Source organism: Stomoxys calcitrans, chromosome 2 (assembly GCF_963082655.1).
Source record: "Stomoxys calcitrans chromosome 2, idStoCalc2.1, whole genome shotgun sequence".
Classification (NCBI taxonomy): Eukaryota; Metazoa; Arthropoda; class Insecta; order Diptera; family Muscidae; genus Stomoxys; species Stomoxys calcitrans.
Window position 1 is genome coordinate 165,059,711 of NC_081553.1, and position 9,671 is coordinate 165,069,381.

Sequence of the window (9,671 nt, forward strand, 5' to 3'; positions counted from 1 at the left end):
AACGGAGTAGATGCAACTGCAGTAGCGGACAATCAGCAATATCAAGTGGAGAATCTGAATGAGGATCGCTTCCTCCACATACACATATGGTTTGTCGTAGCCAACAACAACTGTAGTACAGGGTATTATAACTTAGTGCATTGGTTTGTAACATCCAAAAAGTAGAGAGAGCTAGACCCATTTGTAATCAATTTCATGGGGAACAGTTTGAATCGGATAATCATCAAATTTGGCAAAAGATGAATATCTCTTGTATTTGAAGATAAAAAAGGTCTTCAATTAAAAAATTTATTGATTCAATCATTTTTTGAAATGATTTCGGATTTTTTTTCAATACGACTGTTTAGCATAGGCTTTTGACGAAGACACCTGGTTCGAGCCTAAAAGACAAAGCCGAACCTATTTTATCTTCGCATGCCTATAATTTGCCTAGGCAATCCTTTTTCGGCAATCCAACAAGCTCTTTAAGAGGTTGGAATAATAAAAGGTGCATCGCTCTCAGGTTTATTGAGAGGCTTGGTGCGAATGATTCTAAAACTCTCATTGATAAGGAGAGAGGCTTCCTCAATTGGTCTCTGAGATTCGCAGCACAGGCTACCCCAAAGAATACACGTATAGATTCCGAAATTATACCGCAGTCAACCAAAAGGCTGCGGTCACCTGGAGGGCATCCCAAGCCTAAAAGGACTAGGGCGATTAATAGTATGATGGGTCCAAAAACATTTGCTAATGTCGCTAGGGATGGTTTGGTGATGGCAGTAGTGGACAAGGGAGAAGAACAGGGCTGCATACGTAGGAACAATTGGAGTGGGATAGTTAATGGACAGTCCTCGTTAAACTCCGATGTCCTGGTATCGGGGTCGATACAAACGAGTTACTTTCGGGGATCAACGCTCAGTTGAAATGTATTGTTGCGCTCTAAAAAGATTGGTGAGATCTGGCCAGGTGCAGCACTAGATTTAGTCAAGAAGTAAGATATTCCTTCTCGACCAGTGGCGTATGCTTGGATACCAAGGATTCCCTCAGATCCTTAATCCATACTTGGAAAGCTGAGAGAATGTAATCCCAATCTTTCAATTACTGACTGGAAGATTGGATGAGTCTGATGGTGAACGCAGACATGCAGTATTCGTACTAAACTCCGGCTCCCTCGCAGACTTCAACAAGTCTGGGAGATTTGTATCCTACGTATTTAACAAGTTGAAACTGAAGGACTATAGAATCGGTGAGGTTGGAGAATCAGGAAATGACTCAAAAATTGTTGCTGAACACTTGCCTGAGGAACTTTCGACCACATCGCTAAAGTCTGGCGGATTGCAGGAGACTGAAAATCCCCATGCCACATCGAGACAGGAGAGGAAGGCATTGAAAGGGGACCCGCCAAGCCCTGTGTGGGTGGGTCATCTGGTTGGAATGGGCTCAAGGTGTGGGACACCGGGGAAGCACGGCACTAAAAAAGTATTTCGACACCAACAGCTGTGAAACATCTCCAGTGTCCTGAGGAAGAATGATTCCACAGCTCTCTCACCTGCCCCTGGATGGGAACGGCAGCTCATCATGACAAGATCTAACGAATCTTGTGTGAACGAACGCCCGACGGTATCAGAAGACTAGGCTAACGCAGCAGTGGTGGAAGTTCTGAATTTTGCACAGCTTCTCTGATCATAGTTATATTATTTCAGCCTTGGAGAATATACTGCAGAAGTGGTCCCTCGGCTAACAAAAGAGTGGCGGATTGGGATAAATTTCGTCACAAATTCAGTACGTCTCTTCTAGACCAGAAAAGGAAATAGAACTTGCGGAAGATATAGACATAATGGTCAAGCGGATCATAAAAGCCCTGAATGACTCGCTTGTGTCAGCATGTTCTAGTGCCAAGCCAGGGGGCAAACAGCGACCGCCATGGTAGACCCCAGAACTGGTTGGTCTAAGGAAGGACTGCAGAAAACTCTTCAACAGAGCAAAAGGCCAAAGAGCGATTGGAACATCTATAAGGCTGAGCTAAGAAAATATAAGGGCGAGCTGAGAAAGACCCAGAACAAATCCTGCGTAGAATTCTGCAGCTCCGTGGAGGATACATTTGAGGCCTCTAGGCTAAGGAAGATTCTTTCCTCGAGACCTATTACGGTGGAGTATATTCAGAAGTCAGAGTAAATATGGACAATGTCTATTGAGGAAAAACTAGAACTACTCGTTGATACATATTTCCCGGGAAATTCTCCAACGGACAACGTGGCGCCAGAAGAGGTTGTCACTGGTACGCATTCGTCGGATGAAATTGTGTCTGAGCCAAAAATCGTTTGGGAGATAAGATGTATCACCGGTTGAATTACAAACTGTATCTGAAAGACTGGTTACTTGGCTTAGGCATATCTTTGCTTGTATCAGGATGTCATATATACCTGTGGGATGGAGGGACACGAAGGTTATTTTCATTCCGAAAGCAGGGAGACCTTACCACACGAAGGCGAAAGATTTTCGTCCTATTAGTCTCTCATCCTTTATGAAAGAATTATATCTAAGATCCTTAGAGATCGCCTGTCTCGGCAGCCCTTCACGACCTAGTGGGCTATATAGAGGGTTCAATCGCTGTCAAGGAATATACAATTTTAGCATTTCTTGACATTGAAGGTGCTTTTAATAATGTAAAACCGACGTCAATCATGAAGGAGTTGGAGATTCTAGGCATCAACTCTACCGTAAGAAAGTTTATTTAACTCCCTTTCTAAAAGATGCATTACGGCAGGCTTGGGATTTGTGGATCTTAAAAAATAGGTCAGCAGAGGAACACCTCAAGGTTGTGTACTGTCTCCTCTACTTTGGAACATAGTCATTACTAATGTATTATAGTCTCTGGTGCAAAAATGTGCTAGTGTGGTCGTGTACGCTGATGACGTGGCAACTGTGGTTCTGGGAAATTTTGCCACCCCTCTTAAAGATAGACTTCAGGAAGCTCTACGTGCATCAGCAAAGTGGGCCACCGAATGTGGTCTAGGCGTAAAATCCGTGCAGGACAGAAGTAGTTCTTTTCCGCAGGAGATACAAGTTACCTACAGTGGCACCTGTTTCCTTGGGAGGAAATGAAAAAAAACCTGGGTGTTGTTGTTGGACAGGAAATTGAACTTCAAATCCAACATTTTTGAAAGAGCAAGAAAGGTCACTCTTATCCTAAACACCTTCAAGAGAGGCATTGGCAAAAGATGGGTGTTTAGACCGCGTGTCATGCATTGGCTATATACTGCAGTTTTCAGACCTAAAGGGTGATTTTTTTGAGGTTAGGATTTTCATGCATTAGTATTTGACAGATCACGTGGGATTTTAGACATGGTGTCAAAGAGAAAGATGCTCAGTATGCTTTGACATTTCATCATGAATAGACTTACTAACGAGCAACGCTTGCAAATCATTGAATTTTATTACCAAAATCAGTGTTCGGTTCGAAATGTGTTCAAATTTTGACAAATTTTGTTCAGCGATGAGGCTCATTTCTGGTTGAATGGCTACGTAAATAAGCAAAATTGCCGCATTTGGAGTGAAGAGCAACCAGAAGCCGTTCAAGAACTGCCCATGCATCCCGAAAAATGCACTGTTTGGTGTGGTTTGTACGCTGGTGGAATCATTGGACCGTATTTTTTCAAAGATGCTGTTGGACGCAACGTTACGGTGAATGAACACATTTCGAACCGAACACTGATTTTGGTAATAAAATTCAATGATTTGCAAGCGTTGCTCGTTAGTAAGTCTATTCATGATGAAATGTCAAAGCATACTGAGCATCTTTCTCTTTGACACCATGTCTGAAATCCCACGTGATCTGTCAAATACTAATGCATGAAAATCCTAACCTCAAAAAAATCACCCTATATCATCAAAACGATGAATAGGATATGATGTGTCAAAAGGGGATGAGATCGGCAGTGAAATATCAACAATTTTGTGAAAATGAGAAACCAAAATATCTGTTGCTATGAAGCAACAGACCAGAAAGCCAATTGACAGCACTTCGAGGTCAATGGCTCAAATACAGCAGCAATTAAGTGACCCTTGGTAAAGTCATAAAATATTAAATAACCGTTTTTTTTTTTTCTCAAAAATGACTTACTTCTATTTTTCGACGAGACAAAATTATCCAAAGAATCTTAGGCATTGAGTCACAATACAATGACAGAATAGGGAGAATGGGAAGAAAACAAACAAGTAAAAAGGCATTAAGTTCTGCCGGCCGAACTTTGGATACCCCCACCTCGGTGGGTGAACCCCATTTCGTCATAATCCGGAGAAAATTGGATAACTTATGCACCCAAATTCGGCACGGCATTGAGTGGTCTAAAATATATGTCACTAATTAATTTTGTAGAACAAAATATTGGTCTTTTTGGCAGATATATCCAGTTATAAACCGACCTGAACCACATTAAAGTCAGATATTGTGAGGTTCAAAATAATTTCACTGTTTCAAATTTCATAATTTAGCTTTTATGGGCCACAGACCCTTTATCGGCAGATCGGTCTATATGGCAGCTATACCTAAATATATTAGTTGCCCAAAAAGTAATTGCGGATTTTTCATATAGTCGGCGTTGACAAATTTTTTCACAGCTTGTGACTCTGTAATTGCATTCTTTCTTCTGTCAGTTATCAGCTGTTACTTTTAGCTTGCTGTGGAAAAAAAGTCTAAAAAAAGTATATTTGATTAAAGTTCATTCTAAGTTTTATTAAAAATGCATTTACTTTTTTTTTAAAAAAATCCGCAACTACTTTTTGGGCAACCCAATAGTCCGATGTGATCCATCTTTAGGTCAAACATCAGGTGGCTTAAAACAACCCTTTGTTTCAAATTTCAGCAAAATTGGGTAATAAATAAAACTTTTACGGGCTTCAGACCCTTTATCGGCAGATCGGTATATATGACAGCTATATATAAATATAGTCCGATATGAACCATATTTGGATGTCGGAAGGCCGAAAACTACTAACTCTTTCAAATTTCAGCAAAATCGGATGAAAAATTAAGCATTTATGGGCATTAGACCCTTTATCGGAAATTCGGTCTATATAGCAGCAATATCCAAATATGGTCCGATTTGGCCCGTTCAAGACTTTAACCAGCGTGCATCAAAATGACGTATCTGTGCCAAAATTTCAGCTCAATATCTCAATTTTTGAAGGCTGTAGAGTGATTACAACAGATGGACGGACAGACACACGGACATCGTTAAATCGTCTTCGAATTTTACGACGCTCCGAAATATATATGCTTTGTAGGGTCGGAGGCCAACGTAGCGCAGAGGTTAGCATGTCCGCCTATGACGTTGAACTCCTGGGTTCGAATCCTGGCGAGACCATCAGAAAAATTTTCAGCGGTGGTTTTCCCCTCCTAATGGTGGCAACATTTCTGTGATACTATGCCATGTAAAACTTCTCTCCAAAGAGGTGTCGCACTGCGGCACGCCGTTCACTGAGCTTAAACTTGAAGCGGACTGCACTCATTGATATGTGAGAAGTTTGCCCCCGTTTCTTAGTGGAATGTTCATGGGCAAAATTAGCATTAGGGTCGGAAATTGATATTTCGATGTGTTGCAAACGGAATGACTAAATGAAAAAACCCCCTATCTTCATGTATGTAAGATGTATCACCGGTTGAATTACAAACTGTATCTGAAAGACTGGTTACTTGGCTTAGGCATATCTTTGCTTGTATCAGGATGTCATATATACCTGTGGGATGGAGGGACACGAAGGTCATTTTCATTCCGAAAGCAGGGAGACCTTACCACACGAAGGCGAAAGATTTTCGTCCTATTAGTCTCTCATCCTTTATGAAAGAATTATATCTAAGATCCCTAGAGATCGCCTGTCTCGGCAGCCCTTCACGACCTAGTGGGCTATATAGAGGGTTCAATCGCTGTCAAGGAATATACAATTTTAGCATTTCTTGACATTGAAGGTGCTTTTAATAATGTAAAACCGACGTCAATCATGAAGGAGTTGGAGATTCTAGGCATCAACTCTACCGTAAGAAAGTTTATTTAACTTCCTTTCTAAAAGATGCATTACGGCAGGCTTGGGATTTGTGGATCTTAAAAAATGGGTCAGCAGAGGAACACCTCAAGGTTGTGTACTGTCTCCTCTACTTTGGAACATAGTCATTACTAATGTATTATAGTCTCTGGTGCAAAAATGTGCTAGTGTGGTCGTGTACGCTGATGACGTGGCAACTGTGGTTCTGGGAAAGTTTGCCACCCCTCTTAAAGATAGACTTCAGGAAGCTCTACGTGCATCAGCAAAGTGGGCCACCGAAAGTGGTCTAGGCGTAAAATCCGTGCAGGACAGAAGTAGTTCTTTTCCGCAGGAGATACAAGTTACCTACAGTGGCACCTGTCTCCTTGGGAGGAAATGAAAAAAAACCTGGGTGTTGTTGTTGGACAGGAAATTGAACTTCAAATCCAACATTTTTGAAAGAGCAAGAAAGGTCACTCTCATCCTAAACACCTTCAAGAGAGGCATTGGCAAAAGATGGGTGTTTAGACCGCGTGTCATGCATTGGCTATATACTGCAGTTTTCAGACCTATAATGCTATATGGTGTTGTGGTCTGGGGGACGGCGCTTCAAAAACCCACCTACTGCTCGATACTTAACTCGATCCAAAGGATGGCTTGTTTGTGCATCACAGCCGCACTGAGGACGACACCATCTGATGCACTGAGTTTAATGCTACATCTTATGCCTCTGGACATTGTGTCTAGACAAATTGCAGCGACCACTGCCGTGAGGTAAAGGGGAGATCCTTGCAATTTAGGAAGTGGTTGAATGGCTAAGATATAATGTCAGAACGACGGTTGGCATAAATATCTTCTCAGACAGTAAGGCAGCCTGGAGAACGTATTTCTGAACACAAAAACCGCCCTCGAATGTCGCAGATCTCTCAACGAGGTGGCTGAACAGTTCCAAATTCACCTGTTCTAGGTGGCGGGCCACAGAGATATCCCAGGGAATTCTAATTCTAAACATATGTAGCTTAATCTAGATTTGAAGAGGTCTACTGATTTGCTGTCACTGGCAAGAACAGACGTCTCAGTCATTGTGTCCGTCATGGCAGGTCACTGTCTAATTGAAAAACTTTTGCAGAAGCTGTGAGGACATCGAAGAAGAAGAGATTATAAAACACCTTCTGTGTATGATCCGCACTGGCAGTCAGAAGGAGTTCCACTTAAGGTTCTCATTTCTTTGAGAACCTGCCTGATTTAGTGGATGTTGACATTCACTAGTTGTTGGTTTTTTTTAAAAGCGATCTGGATGGCTCAATGGTAGGAACTAGTAGGTATCTTCCTTCTCCTATTCCTGTGGTATCACAATGGACGAAAACCTTTAAGTGAGTGTGATGGCAGACTGCCACTTAAACCAAACCTATCGTAACCATGACGAAATGTTGTTTATATGTATATTCGAGATGATGGGTATCCAAAGTTCGGCCCGGCCGAGGATCGGAAATCTTTAGGTGTTACCCCCCTTGGTTGGTGTGGCTCCTGTGGCTTTCATTTGTCCATTGTATACAATTTTGGATCATCAATCTCATCTCAAACGAGATATGAACGCAAAAATGTTTTTGAATTCGAATATACCTTAAAATTCCTCTCTGCACTGAAATAAGTTTGAAGAAATCTTTTCGTATCTTCGAAAAATCATATGAATCAATTGAATCCGTGCGAATAACGCTGCATTCGTCACGCAGAAATGACACATATATTGTTGTTTTGAAATGTGATAATGGCAATATGCAATATTTATACCCTGCACCACCACTGTGGTACAGGGTATTATAGATTTGTGCATTTGTTTGCAACGCTAAGAAGGAGAAGAGCTAGACCCATTGATAAGTAAACCGATCGACTCAGAATCACTTTCTGATTCGATTTAGCCATGTCCGTCTGTCCGTCTGTGAGTCCATGTATTCTTGTAATCAAAGTGCAGGTCGTATTTGTTGACCGATTGTCACGAAATTTCGCGCATGTCACTTTTTTGGCCCAAGGACAAACGCTTTTGATTTTGAAAAAAAAAATCGGTTCAGATTTAGATATAGCTCCCATATACATCTTTCATTCGATATGGCTTTTTAAGGCTGTAGAAGCCACAATTTTCGTCCGATCTTCACAAAATTTGGCATTGGGTAATTTATTTAAGGTCTACATATGTGTGAAAAATTTTATAAAAATCGGTTCAAATTTCATTTCCAATGTGTATATTTCATCCGATATGGACTTTTATGGCAGTAAAAACCACAATTTTGGTCACATATTAATGACACATACTGGGCCGTCAATCTCTATTTGACGCCCCAGTATGTGTCATTAAAATTGCCACAGGTTTCGATATAACTCCTATATAATCTTTTATCCGATATGGCCTTTTAAGGATGTGGAAATCCAAATCTTTTGTCCTATTGCTATTGCTATTTCAATTTGTATCCAAATTAAAGTCTGACTTGTTTTTTATTGAATTTTAATGGACTATGAAAACGGCATTCAATCCTTTTTCTGGAGCCCAATATCATGTTTTAAGCCAAAAAGCACAACAACAAAGGTACGGGTAGTTTTTTATGCATCCCGAAAATGTACACTTCAATGATGTTCTCCACATCGAATTTCGCTTGCAGTCATTTTCAATGACAATTCTCCCAAATTGTTGGCTTTACCTATACGTATTCAATGGCAATAATGAAAAAAATGAATCACCACATTATTCTTCTTTCAAACCTAATCCTGATAAAAACATACAAGACCTTTTCTCTACGAACATTTACTTTTACACTTAGCTAATCCCCAAATTTCACATCATACGAACTCTTCACAAATTTTGTTCTTTCGAATAATTTGGATTAGAGAAATTTTCAAAAACATTGAGGATTTTCAGAACAAACCTCTAAATACGACGATGAGAACTTGTCTCTTTGGAGTAATGTTGGGTCCATTACAGACGCATTGAAGCAGACATTTACTGCCGCCCAATATGCCAGATTTTTCTCTAAGGAAAAACGACATCCAATTACCCCAAAATATTAGACTTTGTTCTACAAAAATCCCTATGAGAACAATTTTTTAAGATTTTACTACACCATCTCTACTAGAACTCCCGGTGTATGATGCAATTCAGTATAGTTCGACAATTCCCATATCTATTTGCATTAGGATTTTTTTTCTATTTCGCCAGTGATTAAAACAACTACCAATATTAATATGAATGTCTATCTCATCGTTGCATTGAAAACAAAATCTCATTAAAATTATTTCATATGAATGTATAAGGACAATTTTGCATCAAGTTTAATTGTACAAAGCATAGTTGTGAACTTTAATGATACAGATAATGTATCCATAGCTGCCATGTGCCATGGAATGTTGCGTTTATGAGTATGAATATTAAAGATGAGTAGCTTTAGATATCACAAGTATACTACCACTAATCTTCTCGTGATTACACTTCATAGAATTGAAGAGCACTAAAGTGGAAAGATGTATAAGCATAATATTTTGCTGTATGTTCCTAAAGATACCACGAATATGAACGACATTCTCGAACCCTCTTGGAAATCTTAATGGAATACTTAAAGTAGAGCTCTATTCATATCAAACAAATGAGCAAATTTATTGGCTATTTTTGCTAGGTAGCGGTA